This window comes from Notamacropus eugenii, chromosome 4 (genome assembly GCF_028372415.1).
Source record: "Notamacropus eugenii isolate mMacEug1 chromosome 4, mMacEug1.pri_v2, whole genome shotgun sequence".
NCBI classification, from domain to species: domain Eukaryota; kingdom Metazoa; phylum Chordata; class Mammalia; order Diprotodontia; family Macropodidae; genus Notamacropus; species Notamacropus eugenii.
In genome coordinates this window covers 97,513,112-97,521,780 of record NC_092875.1, presented here as the reverse complement: position 1 = coordinate 97,521,780, position 8,669 = coordinate 97,513,112, and the positions used below count along the sequence as shown (strand labels likewise).

The following is an 8,669-nucleotide window of genomic DNA, read 5'->3' as shown; positions in this document are numbered from 1 at the left end:
TTTTACTTAAGTTACCAACTCTTGGTCTTAAGCAAGAGACTTCAGTCTTAGTCAAGTTGACTTTGTTAAATGACACCCACCCCTTCCCATAAATGGAATCTCAAATTGGGTCCAGTACACCCATTAAAAGCATTTATAGTCAAAGAAAAGGGGCTTTTTTTAAGGTAAAAATTTATTTGTCAAGGAAATATACAAATAGAATTAAACGCAGTACAAAGAACAGTTAATTCACCCTGTCTGCAGTTTCAAGTTTCCATCACATACTCCTAAGTGAATGTGATAAGTCAGTGAAGACTTCTCAGGGACCTAAGTCTAAAGTAGATCTGACCTTAGGTTTAAGTTTCAATTTCTTTGGGAATCAAGTGACACGGGAACTGTAAATTGTGAAACCACCTTACCATCCTTCTCCCCTTGTTTGTTTAGTTGCATTTCTTTATTCCTTGTATCTGGGGCAAATGTCCGAAAACAAGTTGGCTTGCTCAAGCTCTTGACTAAAAGGGAGAAGGGGAAGGGTGAGTTAGTGGTTTTGGGGTCAGTTCCAGTACATGTACAAAGAAGCTTCTGTATGTACTGTGCCTCTTTTCTCTAGACTGCCTAATGAAGGTGACACTGCTCACAAGAACTGAATAAAGAATTTTGTTTGTACCTTTGAGACACCTCTGAGTAGTCAATTTGAGTTAGGGGTCTTGCCATCCCACACAAGCATTCAGCCAGGCTATTCGGGTCATGGTGACTCCCTCAACAGGTTCTTATCGTGAGGGATCATTCAGCTTCCTGATGCCTTAAGAATTCCTGAAATGCCCTTCTCTCCCTACCCAAAGTTCATTTTTTTTTTTTTTTTTTCAGAAATCCTGGGAGATATTTTCTTTGTTTGCCTCCCCATGCTGTTGCTTGGTTTGGGAGACTTCACTTTCTAGCTGTACAATAGTTCGTTCAATTTCATAATCTTTATTGACCAGGGAGACCCAAATTGACTCCATTTCTCATAATGTAGACCTAGCAGTGAGTTGCATGTTCTTCCTCTGCCAGTTTAAGTCCTAAATGTTTTCTTCTGCCACTCCTTCTGGGCTTACTCAATCATGTGAGCTAGATTTTCATTATACTTTCCAAGCATTGTGACCATGTTGTGACATCAACTCAAGATTTTCAGTGTGAACTGCCTGGTGTTCCAGTTGGGCCATTGAATTGTTTATACATTCCTGCCATTCAGTGAGATCACGTTCTGCCCAGAGGGAGGGAGCTTGGAAGTTCATATCTCTTCATGCTTAGCATTTCCATTGGTTATGGGGCAGCCAATCTTTCAAATTCATTTCTCATGATATCTCAAAGGCTGAGTAATCTGGAGCAGGCAGGTAGCTCAGATAGTTCTTGGTTGGCTGACTTGTTTCCTCCTCCAAGGCAACAGCTGCCTCCCACACCTGCCAGGTGCTTCATAGCCCTGATCAAAGTATAGCAGGGCATCCACCACCGCCTCCCTAGCCACAAGCCCAGGTACTGCCATCCTGCTGCCTCAGCCTCTCAGCACGTGCCTCCAGGCCAAGTCCTTGGAGCCTGCCTCTGCACTCCTGCCATGGACCTTCTTAATGGCTACCCAGAGTCTAGTCTGGACAAATCACAGGAACCACTCTTCCAATGAGTCAGCAACAAAGCAAAATGCTAAACTCAGAATGTATGGAGAAACCAGAAGGCTTGACAACTCAAGTGCTTCAGTGCCTGATTACCAAAAGGTATAAACCTTCAAACAACCAAACCCTCCCCTAAGCAAGTTTCCCTGGATTGACTCCACATGAGAGCTATTAATGGTGAGGAAGATCTTCCACTCATTAACGTTACAGGGGGAAGTAAGAAACAAATGTCTTACCAAGAACTCCACAAAGCTATTGGTGAACTAGGAAGGACTTATTAGCGTTCTTGCAAGAGTGGGTGTCCAAAAAGGAGGCAAACTTAAGACAAATACACAACTTTTTATTCCCTATTCCTGATTCACATTCCCCTTCTCTGTTTTCCCAGTGACTGGGTATCACAGGGTTTACAGCCTATCCAGAACACCTAAACCTCATTACCTAAGTCTCTGCCCCTGTTTACATCTCCCATTCCCCACATTTCAATGCTCCTTTCCCCTTATTTTCTTTTTACCTTGTTTGGTCATAGCACCCTATAGCTGTAAACATAAGTAGATGTACTGGACTGAAAAACCACTTTCAACCAGTTTTAACTGGGCCAGTTGCCAGTGCATGTTTTTGTAGACCTGAAAGTTTGGTTAAAAGAGGCAAACAGGCTAAGTGGTAAATAAATTCATATTTTTTTATTCCCTTACCTACATGGAGCTAGATTTTAATTTTGACTCACTGATAAAAGAATGACAAGCCTTAGAGCAATCCCAACTCAGGATATCTGTCTTATGCAGATTTATGATCTCCATATGTGTTTAACCATAGCATGAGAAAGGAATTTTCTCAATTGAATAGGTTGTAAAATATAAGAGCTGACAAAGTATCAGTTTGAAAATACAACCCAGGATTTGTTTCCTTTACCATTAACATGACCTAACATTATAGTATATGTCCATGAATATTAAGATAAGAAAAATCCCATTCAAAATAGTGTCCTGGGTTAAGGTTGCCTCATCCTTAATGAACATATAAACAGGAATGATCTTGGCTTCTTCTGGCCTGGTAGTTGTTGATACAGAAAGAGAGGCATCCTCTAGGTTACTTGGAGAACAAAGAAGAAGGGAATGTCTAGTAGGCTGTGGTGCTGCTTTTGGCTGATTAGTTCAGGCTTTGACCCTTACCGGGGTTCAAATGATGCTTAAAAACTTAATGTTCTCAAGTATGCTAACACATTCTGAGTGATATGCAGAAGCAATATCCCCAACTACATTTTCTACAAGGGAGAGGACATATGTAGACACAATAACCAGGCACAGCAGGATATTTGAAAAGTCTTGGGCAAGGTCTTGAGTCTGCAGCTTCTGCTCAAGGTTGCCCTAAGTCTGGTTATTTGGTCTCTGGCAACTACAGGCATTTCCAAATTCAGCTAGAGTTGCTTGAAAAGGATCACTGGTATGTTAAGTAGCTTTGGGTTTCAGAAGCCTTCTAATTGACTTGTTCTTTAACTCCATTGGTCTATTCCTCTGAAGAAGGGAAGTTCTAACATCAAATAGTCATTACAGAGCCTGTGTTCGTAACTTGACTCAGCCTGTCCATTTCCTTGGGGCTCCCTGACAGTACTCATTTAGATGAAGAAGGTGATGGAGTAGTTTTGACATGACTTTTCTGTAGGTAACTTGTAATAAGAATTTAATCCAATATTCCATTTATCATTAGAGATCTAGTGCTGGCTTAAGCAGTTTTTGTTTTGTTTTTGCGAGGGGAGAGGGTTTGGTCTCCTTGCTATAGAGACCTTTATTCACATTGTGTAGATATTTATAGAAGTCATTTCTTGCTCAACCATTCCAAGAACTACAGTCAAATATCTTCGGTAGTGTTTCCTCTAGATGCATTTAAATTTGATTTAAAAAAAAATTGCTCTGGATAAGATAAAGAATGCAAGCACTTCTGTTTAAGAAAAGTTGTATCTTGAATTAAAGCTAGATCAATTCAAGGACACTGAATCCCATAAGTCATGTGTATTTGAATCCATGTTACTCAATGTTATGTAAAACATGGCAATTGTTCCAGCCCAATGCAAATATGCAAAGTTAATTTGAATAATGTAACCACTTTGCAAGGTTTATTATTCACACTAATTGGGGATCAAATTGTAAATTAGATTGGGGGTGGGGGGGAGGACAAAAGGCTTCCAAGGTGAAAAACTATTTGAAGAAGTATGTGAAAATCTGAACCCTAGCTATACTTGGTGAGAAATAGCAGTCACTTGACTGACTCCAGCAGTTTTTATCCATTAGGCAAAGGAGTGGAAGTGTTGAGGGAAGATTGTAAATTTCTGCCCATCTTTTCTCTACCTGTGCAGATGCAACTAGTGACAAGTGTCTCTGGACTTTAGCCAGCTGTACCAATTGTACTGAGGGATCACTTTCTACTTGGCACTTATGACTACATCTCTCACCCTATTCTTCTAGAATGCTCCTTCTTAAACTTCTAAGTCACAATGCCACAGCTCCTTCTGGTTTCAACATTTATTGATTTTTTTTTTTTTTTTTTTTTTATAAAGAGACACCTCTCTTGACTGGGAATTTAAAGTGGAAACCATACTGATCTTTGAGGTATCTATACTCGGAGCCTCTTATGAACTTGCCCCATTTGTGTGCCCCTAAAGACTATCCTTTCCTTTGTGGGATTGTTGAACCAAGTGACAAATTTTGGGGAAAAGGTGAAATGAAATGCCACCACAAGGCAAGGCCCCAAAACTATTGCCCTGACCACACATCCCCACCTGGATACTTACTGTGGGCCCCCCCCCCACTTTTAACCCTTCCTTCTCTGTTACCTCTCACCCAGCCCAACCTTTCACTGTCTTTTACCTGCTATTCACCCCAGGCTGTTAGTCACTCCTTGATCCCATCCAAATCTTTCCACAATCTTTTTCACTGTATTAAAAAAAAAAAAAAAAGAAAAAAAACTCTCATCTACCAAAAGTGCAGATTCTTAAATTCTTGCCCACTCGCAACTAGTGTTTTAATAAACCTTGTCTCTGAAAGAAGGCCTTGAGAGATTGAATTCTTTTGGGGCTGTGATCCATGCCCCTTGCCCTGTATTTTGGGGTTCCCCACATCCTAGACCACAGCAGAAGGTACCTACCCACCACTATATTACACCTTGTTCTTTGACTTCCAATTCTTGTAATACTTTGCAGAAATATAATCAACTGGATTAGTTTGAAAGCTCTTGACTGAATTTATTGATACAGGTGTTTTTAACTGGTTACTTGTCCAAAGTTAATGCCTGTAATCCCTGGGATTCCAAATCACCACAATTTTATGTCAGAGTGATGCGGTTCAGACTCTGGGAGCCTCCTTGAGCAGCCTCCCCTTGAAATCTTCCCACTTAATCTGGCCTTTCTTACTCAAATCTTAATCTTCCCATCTGTTCAGGCAGTCCCAGGAAAGGCCATCAAGATCTGTATTCATTCCCATACTGACCCTATCAAAATCTCTGGATTGCCCCACCTGCTTCCCACCCAAACCCTCTGTTGTCTGATATCTCCTGATATCTCCAGTTGTTTCCAGCTTTTGACCCTCCTTGGCTTCCCTCCTTGGACTTCTCCCCAGGACCCTCCCTAAGACCCTTCCTCCCATCACCCTGGACTGCCAGACTACTCCCTCCCCCCACCCCCAGATCCATCCTCTAGTCTTTTCTGTATTTAGTTCCATCTCACCTCCATGAAGGCTCTTCGATTCAATCCACCTCAGACTGTCTAGCTGTAATTCTATCTGGTCCGCTTGTGAACAGAAGCATTGCTTAGGCTCCTTAAAAGCCAATCCAGTTTGGTGAATCTTTAATAAACTTTGCTTTCTTTGACTTTAAGAAGGCTTGAGTCAAATTCATTTGAGCACAACCCTGACTGTCGGTGTTTTGGGGTTCTGATCACACCTAAACCTTGTCATTTATGGTTCCCTGACCAGGGAAAGCTGCTAATCTCAAATTCTTCTGCTAAAACTGAAAGGTATGTAAGCCTCCCCCTTTCCCTATCCCCCCTTCTCAGTCTCCAAGCACTTTGGAAGCAGATTTTCAGACCTGGCTTCAGGTCTCAGTATCAGGCAAAATCTCTGAACTTCCTGGGCACAAGGGAGTTTAGAGACTCAGTTTGTCAGTCCAGTGGTTGTGTTTGAGGCAGTGGACTGGGGCATACCCTCCAAAAGTGGGTGCCCAAATCTCTGAATTTCCTGGGCACAAGGAAATCAGGGAAAACTCAGATATTTTTGTCCTTGTTTTGTTTTTGGGTTTTTTTTCCCTAAGGCTTTTACTGGCCAGACCATCATGGCTGCGCTCTCTGCAATAGTTTGAAAGCTTGGCAGTTCAGCCTGAGAGGGTTTTGGCAGTGTTCTGGCATCCTAATCCTGTCAGGTTCAGTATATCTTCCTAAAACAATACAAGTGGAAGGCCCAGTTGGAAAATCCAGGGCACTTAGAATATTTTATGTCCATAGTTTATGAACTATTCTGGGTCATCTTTGAAATAACTTAGGAGAATAAGTGATTCTACAACACTTGAGAAAGGCAAGTGTCCAAACTAAAACAAAAAAAAGCCCTAAGAAATCCTGAAGTATAAAACCTGGATCAAGTTCCTTAATACTCTAGAATCCAAGGTCCAGTCACACAAATCAATGTGATCACACTTTCATAATAGAAAGTACCCCTGTTCTGATGCCATACTTCAGCAAATGAGATAAAGGTAAAGATGAAGTTTCTCTGAGTCATTGCTTAGATTGACAGCCTGGGAGGCAGCTGTACTACCTGTAACAGGTCTTTTTCAAAGAAATGTGTTGAAAAAACTAAAACTCCAAGTCCCTTTTTGTTGTGGCATGGGGCTGGTATATTGTTCAGGTTTCACAGGCATATAACAGTAATGTTATTTTTAATGACATAAGGAAAAAGTAAAGTCCCTGTGCATCTGCATCTGTACTTGGACAGCTCCTAACCCCCATCCCCATTTTTCCATATCAGAATTTCTGCTTTGTCCTTAGAATTTCACTCTTGGGACCTTTCCATTCCTCCTGGTCTGAGGAATGCAGTAAAATCTTAGTCTGTTGGATCCTACCTATTTAGCCTTCAAAGGATTCTTACAATCTGGGATGTAAGGTTTAAACCATCTTATTCCCCTCTCCTTCCCTGTCTTCTGTCACTTATTTCAGCAAGTTGCTCCTCTTTTTGTGATGTAACTTTTCCTACCTTTTCATTTTTGAGTTCCAATATAGCCTGGCTACAGATGATTTTTGTTCTAAGATTAGCATTCATGGTTAAATAATGCCAAACTACAGTGTTCTGTGACATGGTGGCTTACTTGGCAGGTGAGACTGCCACATCCGTTTAAGAATACCCATGGATCACATGCAAAAAAAGTGCTATATTCTTGGGTAACTTCTCCCGCTACTTCTGTTGCAGTTTTTAACATGCTATCTCTTGTAACTGCTGGTGTTCTCTTACTCCCTGTACCCTTCCCTCCCCCACCCTGGTCTTAGAATAAAGTTAGGCATAAAAGGGGGGGACAGGCTTGGAACAATCCTCAGTTATCAATCAGGCTATTGAAAACTGCATCCTTTCTTAACTGTTTATATGATCCTCTAGTTAAAAACAAACAACACTTGTCCCTTTTTTTGTTGTTGTTCTTAATGCAGACTAAAATGACATCACTGTGTTCAGGATCAAGGTGGAGTGTGTCTGACTTTGGCTGATCAGACCAGACCCATAGGAGCTTGGAAGGTTCTACCACTAGTCAGGCACGAATAGTTCATATGAACATTTGGAATGGAGAGGTCTCTAAATTTTCACATCTCCATTTCTTTTGAACCTACTGCAATTCTGCTTTGCTCATGTAGCACAGCACCTTCCTTGTAGGTATGTTATGCTAGGTGGTTTTGTGCTGGTATCTCCCATTTCTCACAATCAATGCTAAAATTCTTCAGAGAAACTTTGAGAAGTCTCTCTTGCTTCACCTGATCTGTGTGAGTGCTTGCTTGGTGTGAAGTCTCCGTAAAATAGTCTTGGGCAAACATTTGGCATTAGAATAACATAGCCAGCCTATCAGTTGTGCTTTCTGCAATAGATTTTTAATGTTGGCAATTCAGCTTGAGAAAGAATCTTGGTGTCCAGTATCTTATCTTGCCAGGTGATCTTCCAAATCTTCATGAGCTAATTCAAAAGGAAGTAATTCAGCTTCCTAGTACAGTGCCAGTAGATTGTCCAGGTTTCACAGGCATACGAGGTCAGCACAACAGCTAATAATAGACCCATCAGTTTGGTAAGTAGTCTAATACCTCTCCTCCCCATAGTTTCTGTTGAAGTCTTCCAAACACTGACCTAGCTCTGGCAATGTGTGCATCAATCTCTCATCTATGTGTATAACCCTAGCAAGTATGATGCTATAAGTGAACTTAAACACAGCATTCAAACTTTCTCCATTTGTTGTAACCAGTGGTTCCCTGCATGGATGGTGCAGTGCTGGCTGGTGGAGAACCCGTTTTCTTGGTGTGTTGTCAGGCCAAAATTAACACAATCAGCGGAGAATCCACACTCTGCATCCCAGCTTCAGAGGTTGCATTGAGTGTGATCATCTGCAAAAAAAACAAAAAAAGACACCACCTTTTCTTCCACTTTAGTCTTTGCTTTTTTTTAGTCTTTTTTGAGTTAAATAATCATCAGTACAGTAGCTGACCTTGATGCCATTTTTCTCCTTGAAGGCATCTGATAATGCTGAAAACATCATTCCAAAGATCATTGGAGCAAGCACCTAGCCCTGCTATCACTCTATTGGTGACTGGGAAAGTGTAATTGCATCATCCATTTTTCAGAACCTGTGTAAACATACCATTGTGAAACTTGGCATATGATGCTGAACTTCTCTGGCAGCTAAATTTTTCCTTGATCTTCCATAAGCCCTTATAACTGACCCTTAAGGCCTTGGTCAGATTGGTGATCATTATCTACAAAACTCTGTTCTGTTCCTAGGCATTTCTCCTGAAGTTGTTGTGCAGCAATCACCATAATA

General features: G+C 41.2%; 1 pseudogene; it reads right to left on the bottom strand.

Annotated features, from left to right (window-relative positions):
* Positions 1-760: 760 nt before the first annotated feature.
* On the bottom strand, positions 761-1,501 carry LOC140500413 (pre-mRNA-splicing factor SPF27 pseudogene; annotated as a pseudogene).
* Between the last annotated feature and the right edge of the window lie 7,168 nt (positions 1,502-8,669).